The 8877-nt window shown below is 44.6% G+C and overlaps 1 long non-coding RNA gene across 1 annotated transcript in view; it reads left to right on the plus strand.

Annotated features, from left to right (window-relative positions):
• The window catches only part of LOC120299034, a 64258-nt gene extending 57413 nt beyond the window's left edge, over positions 1-6845 (plus strand). Inside the window, exon 3 of the long non-coding RNA XR_005554305.1 lies at positions 5779-6845. This is a non-coding gene — a long non-coding RNA (uncharacterized LOC120299034). The remainder of the gene's footprint in view (positions 1-5778) is intronic.
• Positions 6846-8877: the final 2032 nt, after the last annotated feature.

Raw genomic sequence — 8877 nt, forward strand, 5'->3', positions numbered from 1 at the left:
TTGTGAGATGGGTTGGGCTGAGACAAAGTGACCAGCTGAAAGTCACCCAGGTGGTTATCATGGCTTAGGCGGAACTAGAACTCAGATCCCCACTTTCTAGCCTGCTGCCTTAACCACTACACCAAACTGGTGCTACATATGTATGAAATATGAAGGCAAACAAAAGTGCAGACACCTGGAAAGCAAAGGGGTAAAAGTTGAGATTGGTGGGGATGAAATAATTCCTAAAAGAAAAAGGCAGACACTGGGAGATCACAGAAGAACCAATCAACAAAGCTTCCCAACATGGATGTTGATGGCAACAGATAGGGAAATGACCAATTAGGGCTTGTGGTGCTCATAGTTGAAAATGAGGATCAACCCAGTTCTGTTGCCAACCAACTGTAATCTGGACTGGAATGTTCAAACTTAGTTTCAAGAACAACTGAGAGCATCATAGCAGGCAAGCAGGTTAGAGAGTGTGACTGATAGACTGCAACTTGATTGTGATGGTCAAGGAATGAAAGCATGCTGTGATTGGAGAGTAAGGAAAAATGGGAAAAAAAAGGTATGTCAGGAGGTGCCTCATTGCTGCAGCAATGGCCCAAATTTTGATCATGACTCTGGGGATGCTGTTATGGTCGTAACTGCAAGGTCTGGTTATAAATCACTTTTTTATATCACATAACTTTAGCAGTTGCTAAATGAATGGTTGTAAGTTGAGAATGACCTGTAATCTGTTCCTGCAAAGCATAAAATAGATTCTGTTACAAGAAGATAGCAATAGAGTGTATTAAATTAGAACAATTTAAAGGGAAAGGTTGGGTTGCAAGGAGTATACACTATGCAGAAAAGTTTGTTTTATATTTTAATTAATGAAGAGAAGAAATTTAGCTGAAAAAATAAAAGTGTCCAAGCCTTTCTTTACCTAGGATCTTTGATGTATGGTGATCCTTACTGTGATAACATGAGGTGTTGTTGCTGTAGTGGGATTGCTTCCTGAGTCTTGTTATCATAGTTGGCTGCAAAAATCCATGGAACCATTAGATGACAGCAAAGAGATACAATATTCCTAATGCTTTGCTGCCATCTAGAGATTGTTCAGAGTTGTACAGCCCAATTATTTACAGCTTGTAAATTTTTGCTCCTTATTATTAGTGAGAAAAATATTTTGAGAATGATGACTGATTAATAAATAGTCTCTAACTTCCTCCTTCTTGAATATGAGTACCTTTTTCAAAAATCTGCCATCTGATCAATTACTGTAGACTTCATGTGATCCTGGTTCATATTTGTAGTTCCCAAAGTATTTCTAGAATTTCTCCACCAAATTTAATAGGAAAACTACCAGTTTGGGCAGTGTATAAGTTTATCCTCCACAGATGGGAATTAGGCAATTGCCTTAATATATTGCTTATTTTTGCTTCTTTGGCTGATAGGATATCCCCAAGCATACCTCCTCAGAGAACTATTTTTTATTCAAAGTAATATGTGCAGCTCTTGCCAGGGGGTAATAATAATAGCAGTAGTCAAAGCTGTCCATCTTTGGTTTAATGTATGAACACAGCCTGTAACAACTTGCTCAACTTGGGTTTTTCCAGACGTATTGAACTCTAACCTTCCATAATCTTCAGCCAGCCTAGCCAAGGGCCAAGGACATATGTTAGTAACAGATTTTAAGAAAGCACCAGTTTAAGAAAGGTTGTTCTTTCATAAGGTGGAATTGAATGTCCTCTGTTAAGCAGAATTTATTATTTATCTGCAACACCTACCTCTTTTCAGAACTGAGATTTGAATGTAGGTCAGAGCACTTCCATAGTTACATTCTGTGTCACCAACTTTACACAGAGCACTATTTTGTACTAGCACAGTGGTCGTGAACCTGTGGCATGCGTGCCAGAGGCGGCACTCAGAGCCCTCTCTGTGGGCACGTGCACCATGCCCCAGAGATGGCAACAGTCCTTCTTCAACCAGCTGCCCACTAACTCACTGAGGTCCCACATGGCCAGATGCATCCCAGCATCTCTGGTTCCCCCTCCCTCCCATCACTCCTGGCCTCGCATGCTTTCCTTTTCCTGGGCATGACCCACTGCATCACCACCTCAGCTGTCGGCAGCCGTCCAGCTCAGAGGCGGCTTCTCTGAATTGCTGGTGGCGGGCTGCGGAGCCTCAGAGTGTGCCGGTCGAGGGGGTAGCAGGCTGTGGCTGCTGATGGACACTGTTGGCCCCTATGTGCTCGCTGGTTTCTGTGTATGGGGACCGATGGTGTCAGGGAGCAGCTGTGCTGGCCCCTGCCTTGCCTTGCCCTGCGACAATGGCACCCCCCCTTGCCTCACCTTGCCTCACCCTGCAGACGTGCCTCTTGCCCACTGCCCCACCTGCCAGAGATCCCCTGGATGTTCCCCAACCCTGCCCGGCCTCCACAGGCGTCCCTTCCCATGAGCAACATCAAGGTGACCACTCTCACCTTGGTCACGCCCACCCAGTTTGCCATGACCACCACAGCCACGCCCACCCAGTGGCCACACCCACCTGGCACCCGGTGATACATAAGTGGGTTTTGGATTGCAGTTTGGGCACTCGATCTCTAAAAGATTCACCACCACTGTACTAGGATATTCACAGAAAATGCCTGCTTGAACTTCCTAACAGCCAGCCCATAGGGGAGCACCAAAAATAAAAAGCAGCTAGTTTTCAGCAAGAAAGCCAGTGGAGTATTCTTCCATTACGTGTTGCAAAACCAAAGAAAGAAGCCAACATGAGGTATAGCTATTAATTCCAGTTTTTTAAGGGAAAGGGGGAATCTTAAAGGAAGAGGAAGAAATGAGGGGTGAGTTTCTCTCAGTGGAAAGCTGCTCTGTGCAGCAGTTGATGAGGAATGACTCCCAAAAGAGTCAATCCAGAGTCTGTTCTGGATTTAAAGTCCAACTGATCAACTTCTGGAGTTAATCAACTCAGCTTTTATTGAATCCTTGAATCTCTATGGGGTCACTACAACTCTCAAGAGGCTGCCAACCTCAGATTAGAGCAGTTTTTGTAATTGGAACACTCTATAAAGGGCAGAAGGAGCTGAAAAAGCATGCAATTATCTACATAGAGTCCATAAGTGAGATTATACTTAGAGCCAGGGCTTTTTTTCTCACAGAATGGCCAAAACGGAGTTCCGGCACCTTTTTTGGATGGAGCCTTAGGGTAGGCAAGGTGGGTTGTATGACATTTGTGAGTTCCGGCACCTTTTTTTTTTTAAGAAAAAAAGCACTGCTTAGAGCCTATAAGTGTGTAATCTATTCATACCCGCTATGAAGCCCCAAGTGGCTTTGTTGAATAGCAACTTGGGCAGCTTTATAGAGTAAATAGACGTTCACTGAAGGAATGACACAGCAAGCTGTATGATGTTCAATATCAATGGCAGTATACTTGGCTTCTGAGGAACATGAAGTGAAAAATATGGCTATTGTGATCTAATCCTTCTTATAGGCTTCTCATAGACACTTGCTGGCCACAGTGGTAAAAGAATTGCTAGGTGATTCTCCTTAGGTTGTTGGTAAGTCCAGTGCACAAAACCAGACATTCCAAAGAGATTGCTGTAGAACCAGTCTTGACTAGATTTGTAATACAGTTAGTCCCTGACATACAAGCACAATTGAGCCCAAAATTTTCTGTTGCTAAACGAGACGTTTATTAAGTGAGTTTTGCCCCGTTTTGCGATCTTTCTTGCTACACTTATTAAGTGAATCACTGCAGTTGTTAAGTGAATTACATGGTTCTAAAGTGAATCTGGCTTCCTTGCTTGTCAGAAGATCACAAAAGTACATCACAGGACCCCGGGAGCCCCAACCATCATAAATATGAGTCAGTTGCCAAGCACCCGAATTTAGATCCTGTAACAAGGGGGAATGCTGCAACGGTCATATGAAAACACTCGTAAGTCACTTTTTTTCCATGCCGTTGTAACTTCGAATGATGACTAGATGAATTGTAAGTTGAAGACCACCTGTATATACAATGAAAACATCTGCTTTCTGAGACCATGCCAACCCCCCTCCCCTTTCTTTCTTTTTAATCTGGATATTGTGAAAATATTTTGAGGTGTGATATGCATATTGAAACCAGATTTACCATATATGCCGGCGTATTAGGCAACCCGGCGTATAAGATGACCCCCGTCTTTGTCGCTGAGCCGCATTCCTAGAACGTCGTCTTATACTCCAGAAACTACCAGTATTTCCGGCGTATAAGACGACTCGGCGTATAAGACGACCCCCGTCTTTGGCGCCGAGTTTAGCACTTCCGGAAGTCGTCTTATACGCCGGCATATACGGGTTATTTCAGCATCTTTGTGGGAATACAAAGGCACCTACTCAGGAGAAGAGGTAGGAACTTCATTATAAAGTACACCTAATCAAAGTGTAACATGTGTAACATTTGGATGGATACCCAGTGGTTAGGGCTACACATCCCACAATCCTGTTTCGTTGAGTCATCATTTATTGAGTAAACTGCAATTGGTCAGTTTTCATATCATGGCAAGCCATAAAACACAGTTTAGAAATGGTGTTGGCTGACTTCACAATACTTAACAAGCCAATATGCCAAAATGAAACAGACTATATTATACAAAGCATAAACTAGTCACCGTAATTACACACTTTTCTATTCCCCAAACAGTGAATAGTGCCAGAAGCAGATGTTTCCTTTGGAGGAGAGAAAACTGACCCAGCTTAGCAGCATCTGTAGTAATTGATTTATTTAAAAAAACAAGACAAAAAAAAAACACCACAGAACAGAGGAAAAGTAGCACATGGACAGCAGGCAGAGAAAAAATTTCAGCAACAAGTGTGAGGTGCCAATTTTAAGCAGGGTCCAAGGGAAGGCTACAAGTTCAGAAGAGTGAATGATTTTCATTGCTGAAATGTTGGTAGAAACAGAACTGCTATCTTGTGGATGAAGTAATAGTAATCACAGGAACATTTTGGAAGGTTTCCCATAATTTCCAGTCTTGCTGCTTGTCATAACAAATCCCGGAATGGTTTATTTCATCTGAAAATGAAGTTAGCAATGTTCCCAGTCTGATTAGTCCTCCAGAGCCAGTGCATTCCCTTGTTCTGACCAGGTTTTTAATGTGGCTATAAAGAAGATCTGTCACAAAACAGTCTCGGTGTCCTTCCTCCTCCACTTCCCAACAGTCAAGCTGGTCATCCAGTATCAGAACCTGACTCACCAGGAAACTATCCCTGGAATGAAGACATCCATTTGGTTTCCGAATGACAACCAGACACTGGTAAAACACAGACAGTAGCCTCTCCAAACTAAACCCAAGAGATTGAAGGGGTCCGAGTTGCTTTAAAAAAAAAAAGTCACAAAGTTGAGGGCAACTGAACTCCCTTTTCTCTCCCAAGTTTCTGTTCTAAAAGATGAGCCAAATAGGCACCAGGAGAGAAAAGATCCAAGGAAGAAAACACAGTAAGAAAAAGGGGGAGGAGATCTTTTTTAATCCACATAAGTGGAGTTCATATGAAAAGAAAATTAAATATAACACCTCCCATTTGTCTGAAAATAGGTCAGGTGTGTGCATAAGCCAGCCTTCCCCACCAGGTCGAGTTATGATAGCACTGCCCATATTTCATAGCCCATGATAGCTAGAAACTCTGGGAGTTGTAGTACCAACTGTTAGGAATGCTATTCCATCAAGTGGAGTAAAGCTAATCTAAATAAAAAAGATGTATTATTTTCAAGTAGCAAGTAATGCTTATTCCAGCATGCAATGACAAATCTACTTTTTGTCCTTCTACTACTTAGGGTACTACTTACTACTACTTACTGTTGTGTCCTGGGCCTGATGAGGAAACTCAGCATGCGCAAGGCACGAAGAAAGAAGGATTACTATTGGCTGGACTGCCTGGGGGTTGGAAAACTATAAAAGACCTGTGTGCCTGCTTGTTTGTTGCTTGGAGTGGAGTTAAGGAGAAATAAAGAAGTTTGCTTTACGATGAGTCGTGTTTCAATGCCTCAAATCCCAAAACACAAAAGTGGCGACAAGGGTGGGATCGCTGCAAGGAAAAAGACAGTAAGAAGAGGATAAGCCTCATCTGAAAAGCCTGAAGTCTGGGAATTGGCGTCCAGCTCTGCACTCACCTGCCAGTACAGCATCGCTGGAGGTCAGTTTGGCAAATGGGCCTTTCCCCTCAACAAAGGCTTGCAGCGAGGCATTCGAAGCAGAAGATGTCAAACATTGGACGGCTGTCTGAGTTCAACGTCTCTCACCCGGAGCGCTGGAACTCCTACATGGCCCGGGTGGAAAATTACCTAAGGGTTAACCAGGTCCAGGAAGATGGCTTGAAAGCAGCAACCCTGCTGTGCGTCTGCGATAAAGACACTTTCGATGTAGCCCAGAACCTGGTAGCCTCGGCACCACTGGAGTATGTAACCTATACCGATCTAAAAAACATGCTGAAGGATCACTTCCACCCAAAGTTGTCGATGATCGCGTGGAGGCATGCTTTTGAGCAGAGGGATTAGAAGCCAGGCGAGTCCGCTGCTGAGTTTATTGCTGCATTGAGACAAGCTGCCAGGCCTTGTGAATTCATGGACCTGGAAGAACGCTTACGAGACCGTTTTGTCTGTGGCCTGAGAAGCAGGGAGCTGCAATAAAAAATCTTTGCTAAAGCTGAAGTCACCTTCCAAGATGTCTTACGTGAAGTTGCAGCTGAAGAAGCAGCAGGTGGTGCTGTGAAGGCTCTGCGGCTTGCCAGAAACGCTCCAGCCATCGCAACCGTCTATCAGGAGGTCGCTCAGGAAGTCCAAGACTCGGATCCTGAAGAGGAGGTGGATAGACTTCACCAGCCGGCGGTGAGAAGACCGTGAGAGAAACCAGACAAGGCCCCAGCAGCCCTTCAGTGTCTCAGTTGCGGAGGATGCCACAAGTGCACAGACTGCCGGTTCCGCTCCGCCATTTGCTGGGCATGTTTGGGTTGCCAGCAGGTGCAACCTCGGGAAGAATCCCTTCGGAAAGGTACCAGGGTCCCCAGCCAACATAGGATGGGTTTCTGTGCGTCGCATAGAAGCATCTTGCGAACGGGGACACACAAGCCTCTTAAAAAGAAGCTTCACACTGATGTACAGTTACAAGGGGTTCCCTTATCGATGGAGCTGGACACCGGGTCCACTATATTGATCATTTCACACAGTACTTTTAAAAGGATTTGCTGCAGTAGTGGCCGTCAAGTCAAACTCAGGCCATCGAACCTAATTCTTACTGACTTTCAAAATTCAAAGGTTAATATATTAGGAGAAGCCACACTCAAGGTGCAGTGTAAGGCTTTCCAAGGCCTCTTAGATGTGGTGGTTGTTGGGGGTGATCGTATGAGTCTAATTGAACTCGACTGGTTTGAGGCCCTGGGAATTCAGGTGACTGGTCTGAATAGTCTGCAAACTCCAGGACTTGCAGAAGTCTGCAAAGAGTTTGTGGATGTGTTTAGTTCAGAGCTTGGTTCATACAAAGGGCCTCCCATCGCACTGCGACTAAACCCAAACATCGCACCAGTTAGGATTAAGCCTAGGAGGCTGCCATTTGCCCTCAAAGGCAAGATTGATGCTGAACTGGACAAGCTGCTCCAGCAGGGCATCTTGGAACCTGTGGACTCAAGTCCATGGGAAACCCCAATCATGACACCTTTAAAGGCTAATGGGGAAGTCCAAATTTGCGCGGACTATAAGTGTACTCTGAACACAGCTTTGCAACAGCATGCATATCCTGTACCAGTAGTGAGTCATATTCTGGCCTCCCTTAAAGGGGGAATACTGTTTGCAAAGCTTGATTTAGCACAGGCCTATCAACAGCTACCTGTTGATGAGGCAACTGCTGAAGCCCAAACAATAGTGACCCACAGAGGTGCTTTTAAAGTAAAAAGGTTACAATTTGGGATGAATGTTGCTCTTGGCATATTCCAGAGCGTCATGGAGCGCACGCTCAGGGGTATCCCGGGGGTCTGCCCCTACTTTGATGACGTCCTCATTGCAGGGGAGTCATCTCAGAATTTGGCTGAAAGATTAAGGGCTGTGTTGATGAGGTTCCGTCAAGTGGGCCTCAAATTAAAAAAGGACAAATGTAAAATTGGTATTACTTCTACAGAATTTTAGGCTTTAAAATAGATGCTCAAGGCATCCACCCTGCAGAGTCTAAATTGAAGGCCGTTCAGGAGGCCCCAAGTCCCAAGTCCAAAAGCGAGCTTCAGGCTTTCTTGGGGCTTCTTAACTTTTATCATGCTTTCCTTCCCCATAAGGCTACTGTGGCTGAGCCATTACACCGGCTCTTGGACAAGAAAGCTCCATGGCAGTGGACTAAAGTCCATGACAGGAGTTTTAAGGAGATCAAGGCCTTGCTCTCATCAAATGCGGTATTAGCCCATTTTAATGAGCAACTCCTTGTATACATCGCTTGTGATGCATTCCCTTATGGGGTGGGTGCTGTACTCAGTCACCTGAAGGCTGATGAGACACAAGTCCCTGTAGCATACTATTCAAGGACTCTGTCATCTGCAGTGCGTAATTATGCTCAGATTGACAGAGAAGCCTTGGCCATAGTGGCTGGCATAAAGAAATGTCATGATTTCTTATATGGCTGCCACTTCATGGTCTACACAGACCATAAGCCTTTGCTGGGTTTGTTTACCACAAACAAACAAACACAACACATTATTTCCCCACATATGCTGAGATGGTCTATTTTCCTGTCAGCATATGACTACACTTTAATCCACAAACCTGGAAAGGAAATGGGCCATGCAGATGGCCTCAGCATATTACCTCTAAAACAGATAGAGGCAGATCCTGCTCCTGATATTAATATTCTCTCCATTCAGGAGTTGCCTGAATCTCCCCTCAATGCTAGGGATGTGG

The sequence above is a fragment of the Crotalus tigris genome, unplaced genomic scaffold (assembly GCF_016545835.1).
Source record: "Crotalus tigris isolate CLP2741 ecotype Arizona unplaced genomic scaffold, ASM1654583v1 scf7180000024167.7108832, whole genome shotgun sequence".
NCBI lineage: Eukaryota > Metazoa > Chordata > Lepidosauria > Squamata > Viperidae > Crotalus > Crotalus tigris.